The sequence below is a fragment of the Brienomyrus brachyistius genome, chromosome 2 (assembly GCF_023856365.1).
Source record: "Brienomyrus brachyistius isolate T26 chromosome 2, BBRACH_0.4, whole genome shotgun sequence".
In the NCBI taxonomy this organism is placed as follows: Eukaryota; Metazoa; Chordata; class Actinopteri; order Osteoglossiformes; family Mormyridae; genus Brienomyrus; species Brienomyrus brachyistius.
Window position 1 is genome coordinate 32,643,428 of NC_064534.1, and position 9,008 is coordinate 32,652,435.

Genomic DNA, 9,008 nt, shown 5'->3' on the forward strand with positions numbered 1-9,008 from the left:
TGGTTGCATGTAAAGGTGGCGGCAGGTTATATTGACTATGCTATTTCAGGGCAATACCTGGATATATATGTACCAGTTTCCAGCTTAAATAGCTCTATATCTGGACAGCATTCTGTATAAATACCTTCCTGACCAGTGCAATATGTGTTTATTTTTGGTTTCCGTGGCGACAGAATCATCTACCCTCCCTGGCTATATCTTACTGTACAGTATAGTAGACAAATACCTCCCAAGAGCTATGTCACTTATTAAAAACAAATGAGTTAACAATATCAGTGTAAGTATGCAGAGTGTATTGATATATCGAATATGTTGTAATAGTGCTAGCGTTGGTAGATGATAAGCAAGCGGTCTGACTGTACTCCTCTGCTGAAGCACAAAGGACACTTGTCTCCAAGGAAACCAAAGAAACTGTACACATAAGCCATTGAAGCTGCACCGAGGAAAAAAAAGAAGCTGTGAAGCACATATTGTATAAGAAAAGATGGGCGGGTCCCTTTCTTTGGAGTGGATTCTGCAAGTGTGATGTTTACTTCAGGTTACCATGACAGCACTCTTTCTGAAATATGAACAGCCTTCTCTGGCTGTTGTATGGACTCTCAGATAATAAGACAAATACAAGTATGGGTGTGTAGGAGGGGTTCATTGGCAATTAATAACCTGTTCATGCTTCTTTCATAGTCGATTGTCCTTTCAGATATTCTGGTTGGGCCTGTCTTGGGTTGGCCGTCTGGCAGCCCTCAGGGCAGCCCGAGGTTCGCCATGTGGCATAAAGCTCTGTACCGTTTATATTCTGCAGTCTTCATGCTGCCCTTCAGTTTTGCAGACTCCTGTGTGTGTCTATACACACAGTACCAGTCAAAGGTCTGGGCACACCTGCTTTTAATGTATTTTTTTTCCTATTTCAGCTTGTTATTCACCTTACAGTAAAAGGCCTTGAGGGAATGACGTAAAATGCATCAAATATTGCCATGATCAACAGAAATGTCCAACATCATCACATTTTCTAAAATTGTAGACTTTTTAAAATATCCCCCTTTTGCTTTGATGACAGCATTCCTTCAACCAGCTTCCACATGTAGCCGCCTGGAACGCTTCTCCAGCAGTCCTGAAGGAGTCTCCACATGGTATGGTCACAGACTGACTCATACTCTTCAATCCAGCTCCTTCCAAACCAGCTTTATGGGGTTTAGGTCGGGGGATTGCGGGGGGGGGGGCCAGGTCATCTGTCACAGCGCTCCATCTCTTTCCTTGTTGACAAGATAATACAGTACTTACATAACCTCGAGGTGTGCTTAGGGTCATTACCTGAAATAATTTTCAGCAAGTGTGTCCAGAATTTTGACGAGGACTGTGTATATACACATATATATACTCACAGCTATATCCGCATCCACAGCGCACACGCTTTCAATCGTCAGCCCTTCGTTGCATTCAAAAGGAAACTTCTGGGCTGTGCTGTCAGATCAGTAGAACAGCCACCCACTCAGAAACGGTGCTGCCAATTAGAATCGACACTGTACTCCCTGGCAGACGTCCACCCCACCTTCCTGCTGCCACGCTACACCTGCAGGTTAGTAACAGGTGCTGAACCTTCACCTTTCAGATTACAAGATTCGCACCACCCTGCTGAGTATTTTGGTCACAGACCGGATTGTCAAACGTAATGCCCACTGGCTGTTTCTCCTCCAGTTCAGTATTTATACATTATATTTTAAGTATTTTCTTTTTCTCAATAAAAGCCCTAGATGTATATGTCTTTCTGTCATCAATTAATGCGTACAACTTCACCCAATATTTCCTACATCCAGGAATTGAAATATAGAAAGTTCACGGTTTCTGGTAATTCCTTGGGACCAGAAAAGCAAAGAAAGAAAGATTTTGGGTCTTATATCTGAGAAACTACGTAAAATAGGGTTTCAGTGCTTGTTATAATTAATAGGCCTCCTGGTAGAGATGAACCTGGAACCCACCAGAGGGCCAAAAAATAATCAAAGAGGCCAAAAAAGAATGATTAAGACATATTGTGCAGGCATAGCTGATGTGTCTTTCACTTTCTGTTGTCGTGCTACTGTTAGGGATGGGAAACGAAGAATGCAATTATCATAATGATTATTTAGATGAATTGGAGTTACCAAATTGCCCATAGGTGTGCATGTGTGAGTGAATGATGCGTAGGTGAGCCCTGTGATGGGCTGGTGCCCCATCCTAGGTTGTTCCCTGCTTTGCGCTGCGACCTTTGAACCCCCCTGACCCTGAACGGCATGAGCGGTTCCAGAACAAGAATGGATGGATGATTATATTGTAGGTCCCAGTGGTGAATGATTAATTTATTTTATATTTAAATGCATTAACTTAGTTAAGTACAGTGTCTGTAACGTAGTTACAATGTTGATTATTTCTAGTCTCTTGCAAGACGGTAATTAAATGCGCCGTGAGTTTAGTTCAGTTTCTTACTTTCTCTTACAGCACTTGATGAATCATTGCCTGAAAGTAATTATCCATCTATCTGTCATTCCGCTGATCCAGTACAGGGTCACAGTGTGGGCTATTATGTGTGTGTGCAGTACATTAATTCGATCTAGTTTGTGTTTCTGAGAACTGATACATCCTTTATCGAAATTACTCGTGTTCTGCATTTATACAAAGAATAACATAATTCTACTCCCTCACTGACAGTCTTTTATATATTTTTGCCTGTTCAGCTTGCCGAAAGTCATTGCCAGTTGATATCATGCCACCTTAATGGTTTGGAAAATCTTTCTCTTCATTTTACAGCTGAGCACAAAACCACGGTATTACCTCAGATATGGTTCCCAAGTAGAATGATTTTTTTTTCATGCAATGTAATGTGCCTGTATTTTGCCAAAAAACCCGGCTCAGCGTGATGTTGAAATAATCCCTGGGCTTTGCCAAATGCTCACCGTGATCCGCATGTCAAAAAACAACCCATGAGCGAACGTGCAGGAAATTTTAGAATTTATGTGGAATTTCTCCTTTAATTTAAGTCTATGACCAATAAAATTGACAGTCCTTTGGCTTTCTGTCTGACTCTTCTTCCCGGACCCAACCCACTTCTGAGGACAACTTAAAAAAAAAAATGTTGTACTGCTTTAATTTATCAAGTAACACATGTCAGCTCATGAATGTAATCGATATAACAAGCACACACTCCTTCAGTACCAAGCCTGGAATCTGAACCTATGACCTTTGGGCCCCGATTCTGGTATTTTATTTTCTGCCTTCCTGTATTCTCCGTTTCCATGGCGCTCATTGTCAAGGTCCTACCCCTAGGGGGCAGCAGGTACCATAGTGGAACAGGAACCAGACAAAAAAAAGATCTGAGAAGGTTTTCCTGTTGTGCCTTTTAAAACCACAATAAATGATAAATTCATCTACATATTTGAGTTACTGTTGCCTTTCTATCAGCTTCGGCCATTCTTCTCTGACCTCTACCATCCACAGGGCAATTGTGCTCAGAGAACTGCTGCTAACTGGATGTTTTTGTCTGTAGACGCTAGAGATGGTTCTGCATGAAATCAGCAGTTTCTGAAATGCTCATACCAGTCTGTCTGGCACCAACAACGATACCACATTCTAAGTCACATGATTCAACTTTCTTCCTTATTCTGATGTTTGATGTGAACATTACCTGAAGCTCCTGACCCATATCTGCATGATTTTATACATTGTGCTACTGACACATGATTGGCTGATCAGATATTCGCTTCAATGAGCAGTTGAATAGATGTACCTCATGAGTGTATGACACATTTATAAGAATAGTATTTGCGAAGCTACAAAATAATTACAGAATAAAAATACAATTCATTTATCTAATGGTATAGCTCACATGAAGCAGCTGTCCTTATGGTCTTGGTTTCCACGTATGTAATTGCAAATTTAAATGTAAATAGACTGCTGATAATTGTCTGTGGATTTTTGCATCTTTCTGGGTGTGGTACTCCTTCTCAGTATGCAGCTGTGATTCTATAGTACTGATTTGTTTAATATGTAAATTAGCACTTCTGTCATGAATTGCAAGTACATGGTAACCACTCAGCTTCTGAATTGTGGTACAATAGTGGCTGCTTTTCCACTGCTAGAGTTTATGCAAGTCAATAATAATGCTATAGAAAAGAGATGGTACATTTTACTGCTATGCGTGAAAGAGGCAGAGAGATATTCTGGAAGCGTCAGTCTCAACTGACAAAGGCTTATTTACAATTAAATAAACGATAACAAAGAAAAACTGTCGTAGGCCAGAAAGGGAAGATATTGGGGTAAAAGGTAAGGTTGGAGGTGTATGTTTTGACAGCTAAGTGCTTGATAACTACCCTTTTAAGCACAGTACTTTAAACTGGGCAAGCTGCCAGCATTACCGCAGCTCTGGGCGTCTTGTTCCGACCCGCGTCTGTCAACAAAACAAGGCCGGCAGACAACGTGAGATGTTTTATTTGTACACTGGTCGGCTTCCCCACACCGCCATTCCCCCGCCTCCCGAGAGCGCCAGAGAATGGCCGGTTTGCCATCTACTTCTTGTCTTCGGTCGCTTGGCGCCGTGAGTCCCACGCTAGCTTGTCTAGACGCCTGGTGTGCCCGTACCAGGCTGCGGTGCCATTCTGAAAGCTACCATAACTTCTCTGCATAGGAAATGATGACAGTTGGGAGTAACGTAACAAACAAGAAGCCAAAGGGGGTCCCGGGTTCGAGAGAGCCAGTCTGCCTGAGCCATGTGGTCAGGCTCCTATTTTTTGTTTGCTTGTTTGGGTTGGCTGCATGCAGACTCCTTAAGGACTCCTCGGTGAATCGTCTCAACGAGCAGAACCGGAGGAGTAAATTAGAGTGGAGCAAAGGGTGTGGGGGTAGATTTTTGCGTCTCCTCTCTTGACAGGTTATGCATTTAATGTGCTCTCTCTTACGGGTGCCTCTACTTAACACCCCAGCATAATGGGCCGAAAAACTCGCAAGCTTATAATAGACGCCAGTGGGAGGTGTGCGGGGTTTTCACAAGCGGCGTGAACACTGCGGCCCAGTGCCAGACGTAGGAGGCGGGGAAACCTGCACTCACTTCATTTGTGTCTGCGATGAAGTTCAGCCCATGCTGCTGCCAAATCGGTATCTCTGTGTGCCTGCCCGCCGCTCTGTGTGCATCCCCTGCTTGTGTGTCTGACTTCAGGTGTGTGGCCTTTTTCTACCTGCCCGGCGCAAACTGACACCAGAATGCCTTCTTAACCAAAACCACTTGCCTGTCTTCAAAGACGTAATTTTTTACTTACTTCTAACTCCTCTCACTCACGATCCGTATGATGGGTTCCAATTCCTGTCAAAAAGAGTAGGCTTTAGTCCGGAAACGTTCTGCGGACCCACCTTGCATGCAGGATGCTGGTAAACATATAACAAGGCTTATGCCATTTTTACAAAATCCTTAAATGTATTCGTAAATGTACGAATGTACAACATTTTACATTAGAATATATGAAAATGAACAGTAACACAATAAAACATAACAAGAATGTACTCTGCTCCACAAATTTACTGATATCTTGTTCAACAGTTAGATGAACACCTCCAACAACCTGTGGTTCCCTAACCTCTCCTCAGGGCCACCTCAGCCATTCCATGTATTCATTAAATTTCACCACCAGCTCACTTAATAAATTAGCTTAATCAGGTAAATAACTTGATGAGGTATCGATTAGCCAAACATGGCATGCTAGTGCAAAGACTGGGGTAACTTCAGGAGAGGTTTTGAAGTTCTGAGTCAACACACTTTGACAGGCGTTATATCATAATTTTACACCGACGAGAAGCTAATCTAAACAATTTTCTTTTGTTCGGAGGTACAGGAGTGGAAGAATGAAAAGAGAGCGTCAGGGTTAAGAGCCAGCCGATCAGCATGCCCTTTTGAAAGGCAGCTTAGTCTGTTACTTTGCTGAATTCCCTCTTTTCCTCTGCATGTACAGTCTGCATGTCCTTCATGAATGTACTCTAGTTTCCTCCATGAACTTAGATTTCCGCCCACAGTCCAAAAACATGTGGGTAGGCAAACCGGTGTCTCTAAATTGCTCGTATCTTGTAACCCTGTCTGCTTGTGTCCTGCGACAGACTACAGCCCCCCCGCTCCACGTCTCCCCAGCCTCTGCTTCCTGGGACAGGGAGGCTGACACTACAAAGTACAATATTCAGTTGTTGTTTTTTCTCATCTTGTAGTATTAATACCATTTATGCATTTTATCCAGTAAGGATTATGATTAGTAACAGAGTATGAAAAGGAAACACAATCAATCCGTTTTAAAATGTACAGAAAAACACATCGTTTCTAAAACAGAAAGGCATTGTTTTGCAGATTTTGTCGAGATGTTAGAGAGGTAAGAAAGCATAAGGCTCAAGGTATATGAGATGCACGTCAACAAGGGATAAAGCTTTTCAGCTGTTTGTGATGTAGCTCCGTTTGGTGGTAATCTGAGGCCTGGAGAACCATGAGATATGCAAAGACTCTGCATATACCGGGGAGAGAAAACAAACCACAAACTGTGCATTTAAAAAGTTGGCTTGTTATCTTTTGTTTGCATTTACCTCATTTTGTTAAGGTGCGTAGCGTCAGTCATTTCCGTGGTGGCAAATCAATCATTGTTATGGTAACTCATTTGTGACTTTTTAGATGAACGGAATTTGTCATTTTGGATGTGACCATGTGAGCCTTTCTAATCACTGTGTGTTATTTTACATAGATGCTGCTTTTACTTGGTAGCAGGCAGATTGATCTCCAACATGAGCAACATGGTTCTCTTCGACCTTAAAATGAGCTGCGGCATAAAAATCCAAAAAAAAATAAAAATCAATATCCATTCCGCAGCAGTAGACTAAATCAGTAACCTTGGTTCAATACAAGACAACTGCATGCATAAGTGCAGCCCAACTGAAGAAAGAATTTCAGTTGTGTTTGGTTATGCTAACTATTAGTCTATGTCATCCGACCATTAAATTTGCTGAACTGGTTGTTGAATACAGAATTCTGGTGGTACGTGAACATCATAAAACACCTTGCAAACCGTACCAACCTTAATTCCTGGAATCTTGTTCTTAAATGTTTTGGAAAAAATTATGAAACAATAATGAAGGAATGAAAGGTTAGGAAAATCTTCTAAGTTGGATGAGATGGTAGTCCCTTTTGGTTTCCTTCTCCCCCTATTACTCCTGATTGCCAGCCATCTTTGACTGACACAGTCCAGACCTGACCCCAACTCACTTTGATCATCTCTCTCTCAAAGGCCCCCGACTTTAACAAAGAGGTGTCTGTCTCACTGCCTGTTTCAGTGCCTGTGTCGGGCCTGCTCGGGTTCCCCGACTGCCGCCTCTCTACACCGCTGCCCACTACACCTCCCCGGAGAGAGAAATGCAAACATACAAGCCCTCTGTGCCGGCTTTGATACTGCGTGGTTCCTCAAAAACAACTCCATGTTTTATTTTTCAAAAGCAGATTAATGCAAATATGAAATAGGAGAGCGTTTGATCGCTCGCCGCCAAGCCTTTGAATCTGGACTTCATACTTTACCCACGTCTACGTATTATGAAAACGGTGCCAAGATTGTTATTGTAATGGTGAGATGAATATCACTGGTTTTATTTTGTGCCATAATATGAAGGAACACAATATTGTATTTATTTTGTTTAGCGGACACTTTTATCCATAGCAACTTTAATAACTTTCCGTTGTAATTATTTATATAACTACATATTTGGTCGGAATCAGGGCCGGAAAGCTGCACACTTGTAACGTGCGACACTAAGTCCTCCCTAGTACCTCTGTCCAAAAAATGGGACGCAGTGTCGAGGATGTGGCGCCCAAACCCTGTGGCTGACAAAATGATTGCTCCTATACTGCTGGATAAATAGCTGCACCTGTAATTTAATCCCAAAAGTCTGTGTGTCTCATTGGAGAATAGGATGAGACCTGAGCACACTGAGTAATTCCTGTGTACTATGTACAAGTGGCAAAATGAAGTCATATCATCATTATCAGATGTCGAACACTGCCAGTGCCGAAAGCACTCCGGTCAGCTTTCAGGTCAGTATCGGTCAGTTTCTCCTGTAAGCATTAATATAAAAGAAAGTGTTACGGGTTACATTTGTCATATTTTACTGATTTTACTGAAAGATATTGTGCAACCGGCAGGCTGCGCATGTCCCAGCCTGCCCCACAGCTAACTCTAAATAGCCCCTTGTATGTATTTGCTACTGTAAATATTCGTATTGTGTGCATTACCCACCATGTGTCTCCCTGACTGTCCAGTGTCTGACCTCCCTGTGGTTCCCTACTATGTATAGATATGGATATATGGATATATGGATATATGGATATATGGATGGATAGATGGATGGATGGATGGATGGATGGATGGATGGATGGACAGATGGATGGATGGATGGATGGAGATGCATCCACGTGTTTTGTGCGAGGAGAACACGATCTTCACCAGTTCTCTTAAAGCTGGCTGTGTGAGCTGAACTCTTAGAAGACTCTACCCTTCACCACCATTACAGTCTCACTCTTTATAGGATAATGGGGATGCATTTTCTGTTCTCCAGAGCGCATTCTCTGGTCTGTCCATCACTGCTCCCAACTAGGCTGAGCTGCTCACAGCTATTTGAACCTGATGGAGGGTGAGCATGCTTATTCATTTAGAAAACTGACATTTCAAAGTGTACCTATGTTTTATGCATGGACTCTTTATGCATGTTTTGAAAATGTCAGTGTCTGACTTTCAGATCATGGTCAGAAACGGTCAGCAGAGATGTTACCTTGAAATTCAACACAGTCTTTCCAGACTGTTACAGTTTCTGTGAGAATTGAGGCCATGCACCAACCTGCACATTTAGGGACAGAGACAGCCAGCTGGGAGGGTAAATCTTCTCCTCGTCCAGGGGGTCTTTTTTTGCTCCAGAGCATTGCCTGATTTGTCAGGTTAAATGAAAGACTACAAGAATATTGCATTTTTTTCCCG